Source organism: Corvus hawaiiensis, chromosome Z (genome assembly GCF_020740725.1).
Source record: "Corvus hawaiiensis isolate bCorHaw1 chromosome Z, bCorHaw1.pri.cur, whole genome shotgun sequence".
Lineage (NCBI taxonomy): Eukaryota > Metazoa > Chordata > Aves > Passeriformes > Corvidae > Corvus > Corvus hawaiiensis.
The window spans coordinates 34,685,121-34,701,524 of record NC_063255.1 but is presented as its reverse complement, the minus strand read 5'-3'; the positions used below and the strand labels follow the sequence as shown (position 1 = coordinate 34,701,524).

Genomic DNA, 16,404 nt, shown 5'->3' with positions numbered 1-16,404 from the left:
CGACCCCTTAATGTGCAGACCTGGGACAAAAGGTACGACTTATTCTACTTTGTATCTTCGAAAATTAATAACAAAGAATGAAAGCATACAACTAGCCACATTACACTAGATCAAATGAACATTTAGCCCTGTGTCTAAAAATAGTCAAAATCAGGTTCATATATGGCACTTCTCCTTAAGTCTTCACCTTCACACTGTTTTCAGTCTCAAAAACTTCCTGAGGTGAATGCATTCTCAGTAACCCTCAACGGATTTTTCCTTCAGAACCTTGACCAAAGCTTCACTTGAAACTACATTTTAGCAAACAATATTCCCAACATCCCTTGGCGACAGCAAAGTTTCAGCCTCTGTTGCCAGATGTGTCAAGACTCATCTCCTGCTTGGTAGGAGATGATTTCTAACAGCTTTATTTGATGCCTCTCTGATATTCTGAGCCTAGAATGAACAACACAACTTCACACGTTTCTTTAAAGAGTGAAATGTGAAACAAAAATTATCTTCCTGACAGAAAAAAAGAAATTCAAAGAAGTGGATATGTGGCCAATGTAATTTTGATAGTATAATTACAGAAACCATACCTCTAAGTTGCTTTTGCAAATGAAATATTCACAGATATCATGTTCTCAAACAAAAGAAGTGTGTATAAAAGAAAACCACACAACTATTGCTGTGTCCTTTACAGCACTTCACTAAAACTAGAGGAGGGGGTGGGTATCTTTGTGTGATCTAAAGTGAAAATGAGATTAACTTCTGTTTCAGTATGAGAGGAAAACCTTATAACTAAATCCCCAACAAAGAGTCAAAAAATACATTTAAATACAGATACAGAAAACACACTGTACAGGATCCTGGTGACATCCATACTTCTCAAGAGCAAGGCATATCTCGAAGCCCATAATGATTCAAATATGGCGCAATAACACTGAAAACTTGAATGTAATAAAATATCAAGTAATTTTTAGTGTAAAAAACAAAACAAAACCAAACAAAAAAACATCTCCCCTCACTTTGGTTTGATTCCTGGCACCACTGGTTGAACAAGGAACCACAAGCACAGCATATTTACAGCAAGCTTTCCCAATTGCATTCCAAGAGCCAAGAACCTTTTCTGTAAACTGAGGCTTCAATCTACCCCACACACTACACATTTCAGCTACACGCATTTAATAAAGCTTCACCTTCACATTTTTATTTTTCTCCTTACATTGTTTATATTACTCTGCATTAATTTCCTCTTTGTAAAATCCCCTAAACTGCTCATAAAACTGCCATAAAAAGAAGTAAAATGATCCAGCTTGGAGATCAAGGAAGAGAAGTGGGACAATTTTTCACTGGAGATGCAAAGAACAGAAAGAAGAATAATGGATCACTGATTGCTGTACAAGCCCTGTCAGCAGATAAAATTTTTTCAACCCAGAATTTTTCCCAAAATGGTACATGATGGTGTCTAAGAGAAGACAATCATATTTTAGAAGGCATTTCTGAGCATACAAATGCAGTTTATGCGTGATCCTCATGAAAGTATAGCAGGAAGAGGAAAACCATAGACAAGCAAATTCTGGTAAGTATTACAGGTTTGAAAATCTAGTCAGACATCTTGAGTTGTCTTGACAGCCACAATGGTGTATTCCTATGAACCCTGACTCTAAGACAGAATCACTCACATGGAAAATGAGGTAAGGTGTTAGTAAACAACATTTTGAAAAATAACTGCCACAATCAAAAAAAAAATTAAAAAGGGAAAAATCTTAACATTTAGATTTATTATAGAGGAATAAATATGCAGGCCACAGAGAAGTGCGTTCAAACAGCTGTTCCATATAGGTATTATCCTTAAATAGCTATTTTCATAAATCTTCTTGAGTTAAAAAAAAAAAAGAAAGAAGAAAGTTAAAAAGCTTAGGCTGATGACAAGCCCACTTGGCAGGAGCTACTATAAATATTGCAAAGTTTCCATTTCTTTCTCTTAAAAAAAAGCACAAATATAGTCCTTTTATGTTCCCATTTAAGTAATCACTTCCAGGTTCCATACAGATCCATCCACATGAGTAAGACTTAAAGTCTGCTATTATGAGCAGAAAGGATAAAACTGCCCTTTGGCAGAAGTATTATTTTCATGTAGTTAAGTCTTTTGGATTTCTACCACTTCCCTTGTTGGCTTCCATTCTTCCACCCATCCCTACTTGCATACCAGACATTTAACCTGCACTGCCAAGCAACCTCCCTCCCTGTTTATCCCCTGGAAATGTTCTATCTTCTGCCCAGAAGGGAAGCTACACCCACTGGAGCTCTACCTATGCTGCTCTGGATTAGCTGATTCCCTTGGCTGGCAAGTCACCATAAGTATTTCATGGGAACATTTAAAATTATACCCCAGAAAACTGTTAGTCATAATACGGTAACTGAAAACTCATCATAGAACACAAATCATACAATCTGAACCACAGGAGACACTCAAGAGCCAATAATCATCAAAATAAATTACTATCAAAGCTCCAGATTCTGCCTCTGTGCTGACTTACACTAAATTAGGCCGTTGGATTCCCGAACTGTAACCGTTTTGCAGAAAACAAAGCTAACATTAAAAAACTTAACAAGAGTTCACTCCAGATTTGTAGATGTTAATTTCAAAACAAATGACGTTGCTCACCTCCACTTTTGAATAAGCAGTGGAATATATTCTGAGGAGACCTTAGTTTTGGCAAAGCTACTTCATAAAACTGGGTTGCTAGGAAGTAGCCCTAGTGGAGTATCAAAAATAACTAGATTCTTCAGACAAAATATTTTCTGAGAATCACAGGAGAGACAACTGGGAGAGTAACAGGGCAACACACAGAACACTTGAGATGTTTATACAGAAACATCAGAAGTAAGGACAATAGGAAGAACATTAAACTCTTCAGAATCAACAAAAAATTGCCATTAAATCCACGTCACAAAGACTGAGGATTAATCACAAAGCCAGAATTGGTGTGGAGGGGTGAAATGAAGTCAGTGATGAAATGGTACAGGGTTGAAGAAAAATAGAGAAGGTCTTATATTGTTAATCAAGAACTCATACACTTGCTCTGAAGTTCAGGAAGAGTTGAGAAGCAGATTACTGAGTATCTCTGAGAAATATAAAGTGGGAAAACAGTGAGGTTCAATCACACGTTCTTGAAAATCTGCTATAGATCACTTATCAGAGACAGGAATGCATTATGCTTACCCCTTAAGTAACTAGAAGCAGCATCCGGAATAAAAAAGATGATAGTGGGGGGCCTTCACTGAGAAATCCATGGGTGAGGAGGAAAACAGACAAAAAAAAATATACAGAGAATCCAACACAATTTTTGAGGATATTTCTTACGTGATGTTGACTTAAATCTGAGTAAAAGTGAGGTAAGTCAAGAAACAGAAGTTAAACTAGTGTCATAAAAAGACAAATTCTTTATTCTGTGTAGGCAAAGAAACAAGATTGACAGATATATTCATTAAAAAAAAAAATTTAAAAAACACCAAACTGACCCCCCAAAATTGATACAATAGTTGTATTCAGAAACACATACAACAACATTCTAAGGATACTGGTAAGTGTCTGGTGATGAAAATCTTGAACAAAAGGAAGACAGAATTTGTCCCAAAATGGAAGAAACAAGAAGCACACAATGGGACCAATGCAGCTGTGTAAGGGCATCTTCATAATCAGGAAATATAAAAGGAATATATTTTAAAATCAAGAAATAAGGGCCTGTGATGAATGATTAGTCATAGTATAGAGGAATTACATAAACACATATGGGTAAAATCAGAAAGGCCAAAGCATACAATGAGTTAGAGTCAGCATGGATACAAAAAGACAGTAAAAACATGTTCTTTATAAATGGTATGTTTAAAGAAAATATAAAAATTAAGGTCCTTAGTTAAGTGGGAAAGAAAACAAACATAAGAATAAAGAGGCAGAAGTTGCTTTCTCAAACAGTAGATTTCTTAATCCGTTTTTAAAAACTAATTGTGACCTGTGTTTTTAACTAAGGAATATGATCAAAAGCTTGAATAAGCAAATGCTATACAAATTGAAGTTACTTTCAGGTCATCTACCATGCTCTATCCCACCAGATTCTTTCTTAAGGGTCCATCAGATGTGGGCAGTGTCCCCAGGTTCCCACCTCATACAATGGATATATCCTCACAAGGCAGGACCATGTGTGTGCGTACAAGGTGAGAAGACCAGCAGCTGCCTGTTTCCAGGGTTATGGGGCTGTCAGAAGGAATGTCTGAGTGGCAGTCATGCAATACATCTTTAGGAGCACAGCTTCTGACCTTCTCTTCAAAACAGGCAACTGGAACATAAGCAGGAAGGTAAGTTATGTGGACCAACAGCAAACTGAAAAACTGTCTGCCCAAAGAGTAATTCTGTCTGCTGCAGACACTAGAAGGGTAGGCTGTAAATGCTTAAGACTTAAAACACAATGAAATTTTGCTAAGCCATCATACTGGGGTATCTGGGTGGATTCTTTTGCTCTACTAGATGTTTATGAGAACTGGAAATAATTATTCCACTGTTAAGTTCTTGTCCAACTTTGGGCACCACTGAAAGAGCTATGATCACCTGACAGCTCCAAAAGCAAACGGGAGACATGAGTCTTAAAAAAAATGCAGGACCAGGTTTAGGCATAAAAAAGATGTAGGTAAGCATTTGTCCAATGTACAAAAGGTTGCTATAAGGAAGACAAGAGAGCATATATTTTAATTTCTGCTATATGAAAAAGAAGGTGAAATCAACATAATTTGCAACCTGGAGGATTTGGGTTAGAAACCAGGAGAGGATATGCTATTCTGAGGACAGGTGAGAAAAGGAACACACAGTTTCTTCACTGGAGATTCTCAGGGCTTGCTTTGAAGCACAGGAAGACTGATTAGAACATGAGCCTGAACAGCATCACTTCTTGTCTGTTTTAAACTTTCATTTTTCCTAAACCTTTAATAACTTCTTTGTAGTTTTTATCCTACAACTAAATTTCTGTGAAGAACTGATGATATTTTTTAAATTTTATTTTAAAAGAAGACATTTAAGTTCCTAATATTTTTAAAGTTCCGTCCTAGAAAATTCCTAGATAATTATTACGCCAACCTTCTCTTTCCAGGTACAAGCTTGAAAAAAATTAAACAGCTACCTATGTTTTTCTTGAAATTGGTGGAAGACAAAGATATAGGTAAAACTTTCTGGACACAAAGTAGCCATCTCATGGGCAAGGGAAAATGCAGGAAAAGGAAGGTAACAGACAACAGCAGGGCTGAACTACGGATAATCTGAGGGACCTGTGGAACTGACAGGTCTGAGTTACCATTCCCCAGGTCCTGGAGAAAACCACTGTCATAGATCACTTTCATTCAAGGGACATAAGCAAAGCAATCAATAAAAGGGTCTTTGTGCTGCCTGAAGTGACATGAAGCACTTCAAAACAGTAAGAACAACCTGGAATGTCTCCTTCTTATGTTTGAAGCCAGTGACCTTCTTCTATAGACTTTCCTGGTTTACCATGCTTGAATTCGCCTGTAATAGGTGTTAAAGAGGTGCTGTCAAGAGGTGTCTTTTCCAATAAGTAATAATCTGTTGTCTCTTCCATTCTCTCTCCCTACCCAAAAGAGCAAAAGTAATATGCATTTGTCGGCTGTAGACACCCGCTGAGCATGGATTAGGCCTGAAGTCTTACTGGCAGGAGATGAAAGTAAATTCCGGTCACAGTCCAGAGGCTGATTTAATCTGGGAGAAGAGAGTGGAGCTAAATGAGCACATTAATTCCAGAACTTAGTTTTCTCTGTTCATCTTTGCAGTAGAAAAGAGGTGAAGTTGGAAGAAGATGGGTGAATATACTGCAAAAAAAGCTTGAGCACATGAATCAATTTTCAGAAAAAGCATTCAGTCTTAAACTGCAGGCTTGCACACACTGGAGGAAAGTGAAAACACCACTAAGTGTCTTATCTTAAAATCCAAAGGTGGAATATTGGTGTCTTCAAAGCAAAGTTTCTCCACCATCAAATAAAATGATAGACCAAGATAATGCAACCAATAATAGTGCAACAGAAATTAAATAACTGTGACTGTATTCTATATAAGTGGTTATAAATTTGCAACCTTGAGTTATATAACCAAATAGGAAAATAATAATGTCTAAAGGTACTTAACCTGCCCTTCCACTAATAAGCATCACTCTGGTGTTTTGGTTCCCTCCCAAAAAAACTTCTAAACCTTGAAAAAATTAACTTTCACTACCATAGCAAAAATTCTGTGATTATTACAGAGGCATTATCCCCAAAGAAAGTAAATTGAACCTGAGTCTGTTTAAGTCCTATCCTATCTTCCTGTTAACAGAAGTTGTCTTTTAACAAGACTAGTCTATCAACACTATCTGTTTTGTACATCAGATTCCTTCACAATCTAGATAAGATGTCTATATTTTCCATACTAACAATAAAATACAACAGCAATTGTAAAAAAAAAATTCTGTGTTTCTGCTATGCTGCTACTTAACCTTAGGAAACTTCCAAACATTAAGAAATCCATACGCTTTTTGTGCTCCCAAGCACATTTTCTTCATGTCTAATTGATCAATGGGTGGTCCAGCTACATGATAGCACATTCCACAACAGTCTGGTGGAGAGACAGAACAGGAAGCCCATGACCAGACACCTACCATTCACTGTTTTTTATACAATTAATTTCTCGCAGTATGCTGACATACCTCTTACAAAGTTTTCCAATAGTTTTCTTTGGAAACCAGTGGGGTTTTTTAAAAGGACATGGATCTCAATCTGAAAACACTTCACTGAAGCAGATCTGTTTCTAAGAAATGCAGATTGAAATACAAATCTTCCATGAATTTGAGGACAGGAAACCTTCCCCTCCTCAAAAAACTTATTCTCATACGATGAGCTGCCCACACTCATCCACTTCAAAATTACTGCCAGTAGAAGAATTTCAGTACAGATCTAATTCATCATTAAGAAGATGTTCAGTAGGAAAATTATACTATTCACCCAGAAGGGAGGGGTGTCCATAAATGTGTGGGTGTTACATGGAAGTAATCATTATGCTTTGCTCTGTTTCAAGTTACTGGCTTTTAGCCCAGATTTTCTACCCACCTAATTTGTCAAAGTGGCTAATTATCTCACTGTCATGAGCACTTAATAAACATTAGAATAATTGTTTTCTGCAGAGTGGGTAATTCTGAAATGATGACATACTCTCTTTCCTCCCCCAAGATGAATCCATTACTTATCATTTTGTCTGCTTACATCTGATAGCACCATGTAGTTCAAACTACAAGTTTCCAAACCACAGAGTCTGTGCTAGACAGTTTAAAGGCACAATTCCCTTCTTAACCAAAAAATTAACTCTGCAGACTGGCTATGCATTGCAAACATAAGCAGAGTTCGGGTTTTTTTAAGTCATCTCTATATTTACTGTCCATACATTTGTAGATGTCTCATCAATGTGGTGAAGATGAAGGTTACTAAGCTACTACCATTACAGTAGTTATGCCATAAAAGAATGATGCCAGTGTAAGAACATACACAAGAAATCCAACCTTAAGCCCCCACATTCTTCAAACTCTGTCCAGTTCTAAAACCATGTACAACCACATTACTGCTGTCATCAGGCAGAGATGCTGCTGCACATGGCCACCAGTGCTAAAGTTGTGCCTCACCTCTAACACTCAGGCTTGTCTAGCCTTGGCTTCTGTAGCCCCTCAAAGCTGGGCAGCGGCTGAAGCCGATTATGTCTTACCAGAAGTAATTCCACTCTCTGAAGCAAAGAGCTAGTGAAGACATCATGCGTTTTTTCCACTTCTGATGATGAACAGCTGAAACTTAGGTTTATAGGTGAACTGTGGAATCCCAAGGCCCGTGGGAGAGAAAACACATCCCAGTCACTAGCAGAACATCTTGGGGAAAAAGACAACCTTATTCCCTTTGCTCACAAGCAAATCAATCTACTTGGGCCTGGGAACCAGTTAACAAGGGATACAGCAGGAGAAAAAGAGGGAATAAGACTTAGTTTTCTATCTACCTCCTTCCAGAAACTCATTCACCTCTAAGCAAAAGGTTTAACAGGATAGCAATTTTTTCATGCTTATTATGACAAGTCCAAATGAAATTCCAATTACCTCATTTCCATGTCAAATACTCCTGACCTACAGGGGAAAGAGGCCAGTTGTCCTCCTACCCACCCCAGAACAAGATGAGGCTCCCTCTTTTCTTTTTCTTCTTTTTATTTAGGCAATTTCTGTGTTTACACATTCAGCCAAAGATAAGCCAGAGACGGTTTCTTCTCCCAAAACTGACTTATTTTATTGCATGAGATCACAACAGTGACTGAGAAAACAGAGTTAACAAAAAATCCTGGAGCCTTAATTCAAACACATCATGATAAACGTTACCAGCAAGATATTATCTTTTATTGCTGAACAATTACAACCAGATATATCCCAATATTACTCAGAGTGGCCCTCTGTGGCTCAGAGTTCCTTTGATGTTGATGGAGACCTGCTTTTCAATTAAATCATAAGAAGAGAAACACACATATTTCCATTGCAACTCCCAAGTTAATATCTCATAAATAGTACACAAGCTCTCTTAACTGTGGAACAGATGAGCTTTAAAATAATGTCATGATCGAATATCAAAATAATAATAAAAATAATGATATCATTGAATCTTTCAGTCAAATTGAGAACTAATGTTGACTTATCACCTGTCATTCTCCATTAATGAAAACTGCATATGGATATTAAGATTGTGCATGTGATGGGGAAAGAAGTATTCTTTAATGACAGAACTCTTATAAAAATCTAATGACCATTCAGATCTGTAAATCCTTAAAGAGCAAGTTGACAAGAAAAAATAAATCAATGCACCAACTTTTTAAAATGTCAGAACTTAAGAACAGGTTGTTTAAATCTTCTCATTTTGATACTAATTATGGTTCATTCTGAGCAACTTCGTAAGAGGCATCACTGCATTCCAGAGTTATTGCCTTAATGATTTCCAAGTCAATCTGCTCAGTTTATTTTCCTGCTCTGTAAACTTGAATTGGAACCAAATCATAAAACTGAAGTACTTCCTCCCTGTATAAAAATCAAGAATGAAGACGAGCAAAATGCTGACATAGTGACAGAAAATCTATCACCGCCATCAGCATAGCAGATATTGTAATTGTTGCCTTGTCAGGAAGCCAGATGAAAGATGAACCATAAGGAAGATAAAATCACCTCAGGTGGATGACAGAATTACAAGTGTAGGGTGTAATTGCTTGAGGAAGAAAGAACCATCCCTGATACTAAGCTTCCAGGAGCTAAGATGGCAGATGAGTTAAATCATTACATGATCAATCAGATCAGTCCATCTCGCATACAAACAAGACTCTGCCATATAAACTCCCAGGACCAAATTGAATATAAACTACTAATAATTTGCTACTTTTTCTACAGGAAGAAAAGACTGAATGTCTTTTCTCTGAAGCTGAAGATAAAGCTTTGAAAATACTGAAAAAACAATATCTAATCTGTCTCACTCATGCTTGTTTGGAGAAAACTTTCTGATCTGTAAATGAGTTATGAACTGGAATATCCTGCTGTCAGATGTGTACCAAACACCTATAACAGTACAAAGGGGAATAACCAAGAAAAGAATATCAACAGTGGTCCTCACAATTAGCCTTGTACTACTCGTACTTCAGACTTTCAAAAATGAAAGCCCACATGACAATCCAGGCTTGCACATTCATGAGTAGAAACAGAGGTCACTGTTTCTTAGAGGAATTTTAAGGTAATGTTTGCAATATGCTCTTGGACTCAACCTGTAATTTCTAATAGTAAATTAGCTCATACTGTGTTGAGATAGTGTGTAGTTGTCCTCACAGCATTTGGAGCTGATAAAGCCCTGATACAGACCAACAACCCTCTATGGCCTGGGCCAGAATGCATCTCTATCAAATACCGTAGATATATCTGGTGAGAGAAAATGCGTAAGAGGTGTATTTACTGCTATTTAAATTTGGAGATAGTATAAGTACAAAGAATGCAGCCAATCTGCATACAAAAAGACTTTGGAATCTGTAATTTACTCAGCTCGTCCCTGATTTGATACTTGGAAAGTCTGTCTTTGAAAAAATTTTTTCAAACTTTAAGCAAGTTAGAAACTCACTTCAAACTTTTAGAAACAGCAGGACACAAGGTTTTTCTAAATTACTATTAAAAATATGATCAACCACAGAAGTTCTATTATAATTTGTTGAAATATACTATTTTGCTAGAAAGATGGAATAATCCAACAGTGATTAGCTTACATTTTCTCTTCACTTTTTAATGTTCTCTTATAAATTTTTATCTGGTATGTTACTGCCTGAAAGTAACTTCAAATAGGTGAAAGCTGACAGCAACAGTGGAGTTTTCTCTGCCAGGAGTATACATTAAAAAATGAAAAATTCTGCAAGCACGCTATGTTGTTTAAAAATGAGACTCTAAGGCACCACAAGAAGAAACCTTTTATAAATCAAGGGCACACTGTATACAGTAATTCACTTACAGTCCTGAAGAGAGAGATTGTTAAAATCTACTGCTCCATTTTTGGCATGAACTGCAAACAGGCAAGATAGTTTACAAATACAGATTATAAGCACTGTTGCTAAAGCTGCCATTCTTGTGATCTCAAGCAAACTCTGAAACATGTTGCTTCCTTTCTGAAAAGCTTAAACGTGTTTCCTCCCCCCACACACCATTAGTCTGGACAGTTGAATCATTCTCACAGCAGATAAATCTTTCCGACTGCTGATTATTCTGACGGGGAGAAAGAAAGGCACTTTGTGTGACAGGGTCCCTTTTGTTTTATTGCAGGCACAACAATCTGTTTTCCATTGAACAGGGGTTTTAGTTCTCCCTCCACAACATTTTTCTTTAATTATGATAAAAGACAGTAACTTAATCAGGCATAAATCCTGTTCAAGCAAACACATGAAAATAAAGGGGTTAACTTTGGAGGCAAAAAGCTAGACATGTGACTTCTCAATTACAAGTGTAGATAATAAACCACTAAAGCACTGACAAGTGAAAATTTGTTTTTTCCTCAGATTTGCACTAGTATCACTACAGAAATTAATTAGAGAAACCCACAAACATGTTTATTTTGTTTAACAAGCTTGCCTACAATATAGCTATTCAGTTTTAAAATTATCTTGACTTTCTAATAGCATAACCATATGTACAGCTGCTCCCAGAAAAGAGCATTTTCTTTGTAGCATGCTATTTCAGAAACTCTGGAGACCAGCACCTCAATACGCCAAATAAGTTGGTTACGAATTAGGATGTTGGGACTGATACCAAGAGGGAAAGGGACTGCCTTCATTGCTTGTCTGACACATGTAATACAGATGTATGTGAAGACTAGGACCAGCATCCTCAGAGTACACTCAGTTTTGTCCCCACTGCCAAGTCCAAGAACTGGCACAGCAAACTGCAGCTTTAACTTGGTTTACTTGTTGGAAGCAAAATTCATCTGCACAGTTAAACTGCAACAGACTGGTCTCTACCAAAACAGAAACCACCATCAGCTACTTCACAAGATGCACATAGGCTGCCTGTATTTTAACCCACTCCAAAGAAGCAGGTTGAAGCAGGAGTCCACCTCCACTCATGTTCTCAAGAAATGGAATATTGCAATAGGCCAAATGACTCACCTCTCAGGATTCTGAAAATATTGGAGAGGGTGAACATGGTTTCAGCAGAGCAAAGTGAGAGGATACACCAACAGACTTGGTGTGCAAGGGAGCCTAGAAGTAGGGACAGGTAAACAGGAGATATAAAAAGACATGGAGTGATAGTATGACAAACTAGGGAGTTACGACATTTTCAGGAGGAAGGCACAAGGTGTTATACACAAGGAGGAGACAGCAAGGGAAAGAAATTTGAGAGCTGAAATTTGGAAGTCAGTGGAAACACGTATAGGGTGTACCAAATATATTCTAACTGAACAGACATTGGATCTTTCTGAGCAGAAAAGGACAGAGACGGTTTGATGGCCCTGAGGACCAATGAAACAGCAGTGGTCATGTCCATGTATCTGCAACTTCTCTTCTGACCCCCAAAGAGGCTGACCACATCAAAGCTAAGCCTGGGAACATGCCTTGCTACATACTCCTCCTCCACATCATACTACTGCACCACCACAGTTAGACCCACGGACCAAAACCATGGCAGAAAACATGCTCCCCAGGAAACTGCAGACTGATGTCCAAGCTTCAAACAGATCTTCTCTACTTTATGGTAAGAATGTAGCCCAAACTGCTGGAGTTCAAAGCTGGTGGATGCTGGGGAAAGAAAACAGGGACAAAAACTCACCATTAAGGATAACCTAAGGGCACAGGGTGTTCCCTAAATATGGAGGAATGGGAGGATCAGACACAAAGGCCTTGGTGGACAGAATAAGTTGATTGCACAGGTTTATGCACCAAGGACAATGGGCAGACCCTGCAAAATACACAAGCACTTCATACCTCCTGTAAGTAGCAGTAACTGCTGCTACCAATGACTAAGTCCACCATCATCACACTGAGATTCCATTTTGAGTCTCTCACGTCTGGTTTGTAGCTGGTGGCTTCTTTGTTTAACTAGCACTGAGACAGTTTCTGAGACTTCAATCTCACTATAAAAGAATAGGTTTAGTTGTTCACTTAAAGACATTTCTGAATAAAACATTCCACATTCAAATTATAAATGTCAAAAGGAGCATAAACCCCTTGGTTGGGAGTGGGGGGCTTTGGTGGGTTTTTTTTGGTTTTTATTTGTTTGGTGGTTTTTGTGTGTTGGGGGTTTTTCCATTTGGTTGGTTGGTTGGTTGGGTTTTGGGGGTTTTTTTGTTGGTTGGTTGGTTTGGGTTTTTTTCCCTGACCAGTCTGGAGTGCATTATTTCAGGCAGCGTGGAACTGCCTCTGGCTATAGTTACAGAGTAGACTTTAAATGAAAGCTGGTGATGGTCTGCATAATATTTGGTGCACCTGGGGAAAAATATATCCAAGCAATAGCCAGATCTGTGGCCACCAAACTTGTTGAGGACTCACTTGTATTACTTCCAATGGAATCCTTGAACAGACTGACAGACAGTTGTTGCATTTAAGCAGGCTTCTTACCTTTGAAATACATGAACAAAAATTAGCAAAAGAAATATCACACAATATTTAGGATATCACACAATGTGATCAAATTTGCTACACAGTCACTCCCACAGTATCTATTGTCAATATGACTTTTACAATTACAATTTAGGTTTACGAACATCACACATGTAATTAGTTTTACCGTATTAGGCATTTAGTACCTTTAGAAATGGGAACATGTATTTAGGGTTTTCATATCTTAATATAAATCTACTCTATTAAAAAGTCCTATACAGACTTACTAGAGCACACCTGTGAGTTTTTTTCAGCACAAGCATTTGTGATAAAGCATATCAGCTTTGCAATAACTCAACATCCAAATGCTGGACTTTTTGGGTGTGTGATGTTGTACAGAATCAAGAACAGAATCAGCATGCTTCCTTATCAGGAAAGCAGAGACTTTAAAATACCAACAGTCTTTGTTTATATGGAAAGATTAATATATAAACTAATGCACATTCCTACGCTTCCATGCAGTCCCAACTTCACCCTGTTCCTATTAGTGTGTTCCTGCCCCTAACAATTTAATTATTTGAGGCACTGGGGAAGTTTCAGTTAGTACCAACTAAATCTGAACCATTTCAAGTACAGTACACTATCTATTTTTTCTTTCCTGGAGTAAAATAAAATATGACAGCCACTTCAAATACATCCAGAGCTAAATTACAATTTATGTTTTCCCTCCCCGCTACATGTTGAAAGAGCTCTCTTTGTAAAAGAACTCTACTAAAGAAAGTGTCTGTTGCACAAATGCATTTAGTTACCTTCCTAATCCTGAGATAATTAAAATCTGCTAAGGTAATAAATCTGAAAACAGTTTATTGGAGAAATGCTCTCTGCATTCTGAACAGCATCTACAAAGTTTCCATTGACATGCACAGGCTTTTTTTGCTAATCAAGTAAAAGTACTTCTTCTCAACAAGAGCAAAGTAGAATTGCTCATGGAACCACAATTTATGCACTAGAGCACAGCTGCCTCAAGCCACGTCAAAAAGCATCCTCAGCACATCATCAGCACTGCCCTGCTCTTTAGCCACACGCTCCTTGGAGTAATTGCTTTCTGAAAGAGCTCAGACTATAAATCACCTCTGACAAATTGACTTTCATTTTGTCTCCCAAAGTAATAAGACCAGAGATGCCACTTAAAATTACATTAAAGAGATTATTTCTTTTTCCCCAGGGAAAACATTGCCTGGACTATGCCAAATGCAGTATACAAGCCACCCTTTCCTACTTTCTGATAGGCAATTTATTTTACATCCATAGGCAACCCAAGCTGAAACAGAGGAAAATTGCAATGGACACAGGAAGAAGTGGGCCAGTAACCTTTCTGCTGTGAAAACCATCACAAAAGCCCACTAAAAACATGGTAAAGTTTCATGGGACAAATGCAAAAATGAAAGTCATAATTATTTCTGAAGAAACTTGATGCAGCCGCAGGTCTGTTCTGAGATCATCCTAATGAATGTAATTTTCCAAAATACAGAATGTTGGGAATGAAAAAACTCCTAACTCTACCATCTACACTGTTAACTGAAACACATCTTTAGTCCCATAAATTAACAATGCATAATGACAATACAAAATTCTAAGCAAGATTATTTCTTTCAAATTTCAGTTCTAATTTACAAAAATTTGTACGCGCTATTAAATTTATGAAAATCTTTTCAGACCAATCCATCTCAAAGTACATTATCCATTTATATACAGCCATAGCGATTTACAGAAGCCTAAAATAAGACAAGCGGGCACTTAAAATCTTGGTTCATTTTTTTCAAAGTGACACTGCTTTACCAATTAATATTTTTCAAGGTAAGGGAGGTGCAGGGCTAGATATCACATTGAGAAGTAGAACTACTTTTTCCACCTCTGTTCAGTAAACTCGCATTACGGAATCATGGATGAAGGTTTTGCTGCTGAGCAGAATTCCATGAGTCTTTTTCTTCATTTATTATGTGGCAGAACACACTGTGTTCAGTATATGCTTGGTCCAAAATGCAAAGCACCAACTTACTGCTCCTGCTCTTTAGTCTCCTTTACTTTCAGAGTCTGTCAGTAGAAAAAGAATTAGTATATTGGCTACTTACATAAAAGTGATATTACACAGTCCAGAAGTGTGAAGTTAGAAAAAGTGAGGAGACGGCAAACGATATCTCACTAGGCTAACAAAGCATTATCAGATTAACACATCAAAGACGTGGAAAACTCAGATTTCACCCTCTCTTACCCATGAGTAGAAACTGTTTTGCACATACGATATGATTTTGTCTTTTATGGGAATGCTGTAGAAAATACTTAGCAGAAACACTGCAGAAATGATGAGAGCTTCCAAGTGAGGGTGACCATTTTCTTTGCTTGCTTTACCACCTTGCTTTACCTCTCAGTTTTGCCTAAAGGCTAGACACCAGACAGGCAGCTTAATCAGTGGCACAACAGCCAACAAGCTGATGAAGCTACTTTCTGAGACTTATCCCTGACCAAATCCATCAACAATGAACAACTGGATGTTTGTACTTGAAACGTCACCACACCAGACAAGATGCACAAAAAATAGTGTTTACAATAGACAGATGAAATGCTGGATTTAAAGCAAAAGGGACCAATGGCTAAAACCAGCAAGCTTGAACCAAAAATTGCTGAACATTCATTCTCAAGAATAATCAGGAAGGAAATGTTCTTGAACATCCCTATTATTTTTAATTCTCCCATCCTACTACTTACATATTACTGTAACTGTTTCTGAAAAAAGAATTGTCCAGTATTAAGTCTGTTTTGCTGTTTCTTAATAAAAATTTCTATCTGCTGCCTTTTCAAATCCTTGGTCAACTGGGAAAGAAATATTACAATTACATTAATCTGGTATTACCCTTATTTGTTGAGAAATTGCTGGATTAGAAGCAAAGAAAGGTTGGTTGGGGTTTTTTTACTGCCTTAATGATTCATTTGGCAGAAGAAAGAAGCCTTGATTGTTGGCAGTGAGAAACACACTTAGAAATCTCTGACTGGGCCAAAAAAGTCAATTCTAGTGCAATAATGGAAAACATAAACGCATTGTTCAAAAAAAGGCAACCAAAGAAAAAAGACCCAAACAAGCCCCACTTACTTAGAGAGTGAATCACATTATCTTCTCTTTTAGAAATTCTTTAAACCAGCTTAAAAATGAAGACTAACCAATATGCTATCTAAGCCCAGAAAATATGGTTGGGGGGTTC

The 16,404-nt window shown here is 37.5% G+C and overlaps 1 protein-coding gene across 2 annotated transcripts in view; it reads right to left on the bottom strand.

The window, feature by feature from the left end:
• The window catches only part of ROR2 (receptor tyrosine kinase like orphan receptor 2), a 143,755-nt gene that overhangs the window by 98,075 nt on the left and 29,276 nt on the right, over positions 1-16,404 (bottom strand). The gene's annotated exons all lie outside the window — the stretch shown is intronic.